This window comes from Nothoprocta perdicaria, unplaced genomic scaffold (genome assembly GCF_003342845.1).
Source record: "Nothoprocta perdicaria isolate Ctin4 unplaced genomic scaffold, notPer1 scaffold_167, whole genome shotgun sequence".
NCBI classification, from domain to species: domain Eukaryota; kingdom Metazoa; phylum Chordata; class Aves; order Tinamiformes; family Tinamidae; genus Nothoprocta; species Nothoprocta perdicaria.
In genome coordinates this window covers 144017-145277 of record NW_020454838.1, presented here as the reverse complement: position 1 = coordinate 145277, position 1261 = coordinate 144017, and the positions used below count along the sequence as shown (strand labels likewise).

The 1261-nt window shown below is 47.6% G+C and overlaps 1 protein-coding gene across 2 annotated transcripts in view; it reads right to left on the bottom strand.

Moving 5' to 3' along the window:
- Positions 1-296, bottom strand: part of BCAT1 (branched chain amino acid transaminase 1) — a 57185-nt gene extending 56889 nt beyond the window's left edge. For both annotated transcript variants that reach the window (XM_026035774.1, XM_026035775.1), the window contains exon 1: positions 242-296. The gene's annotated coding sequence lies outside the window, so the exon portion shown is untranslated. The remainder of the gene's footprint in view (positions 1-241) is intronic.
- Positions 297-1261: the final 965 nt, after the last annotated feature.

Here is a 1261-nt window from a genome sequence, read left to right as displayed (position 1 = left end):
AAAAAAAAAAAAGGAGAAGGCAGCAACAAAACACCTGACAAACATGGAAACACATAGAAAAGGCTAAAAGGAAAAGGGTTGTAAGAACTGTTGGGAAAGGGGAAAAGGGTTGTGGAACTGTGGATAAATACATCTTCTCCCACTGCCCCATTCCTACTCCTGAAAAGACATTTTACATGTTCTCCCGAAACAAGCCCGTGGATGAATGTGCCACCCAAAACAATAACCATAGAAGACCCACCATGTTCTGAAAATGAACCAGGACGCGAGCTTGTTCCCAAGGTTTGTTCCCAACATCTCCTCCGCGCTGCTCCCCGCACCCTGGCTCCAATGGCAGCAACGGCTCTTCCCAATGATCTGCGCCTTCCGGAAGGTTCCGAGCTGCCCCCCCACTGCCTTGGCCCAAGGGACCTCGCCTTCTGGAAGGTTCTGAGCCACCTCACGGACTGCTAGAGCTGGGACAACGGAGCTGGGAATCACCACCATGAGGAAGGGGGAAATGGGGCACAGGGACACGGCAGAGGCCGCGTGCCTCACATCAGCTCGGCTCTCCCTCTCGTGTCGCGAGTTTTCCACAAGAAAATGTCCTCCTTCATGGAGCAGGTCTGCAGTGGAGCGCCCTGCTGCTGCCTCATACCCTTTCCGGGGCACCAAAACGGGCACTGCCAAGCCCTTTCTTCCTGCACTCTGCTCATCTGTACTTAAAAAATGGAAGAAAAGTGAGATAAAAATGGGGTGTTGTATGCCTGGCATTTACCATTTCAGACTTTTTTGGGGTGGGGGGATGATAACAATTTCAATTAATAATTCTCTGTATAAGTTGAATGACTAATAAAAGTCATTTATTCCAGACATCTGGAAGACTTAAGCGCTGAAATGCGTTTGATTTCAATAGGAAAGTAAATAGCAATAGGAAAATAAAGCATAACTTCTGTTTTGTTTTGTTTTCATAATAACCTTGTGTCCAGAATGCCTTTCATTTTAAAGCAGTGGAAACATAAATCTTATTTTTTCAGATTTTACTGGAAGAGCTTTGGAACAGCTAAGGAGAAAGTGCTGCAACCGGCATTGTCCCAGATGGAAAGCCGGCTTCGCCAGGCTCCACGTTTTAACTAGACTGCTTCAGACCCTGCCAGCTGGGAGACAGGCTGGCTCAGAGCATTTCCGAGCAAACGGCTCCCTGTGAAAAGCTCTCTGTGCACTTTGCGTTTAGAAGCTACGCTGCCGTTCCCGAGCATAAATAAAACCAAAATAGATTCCA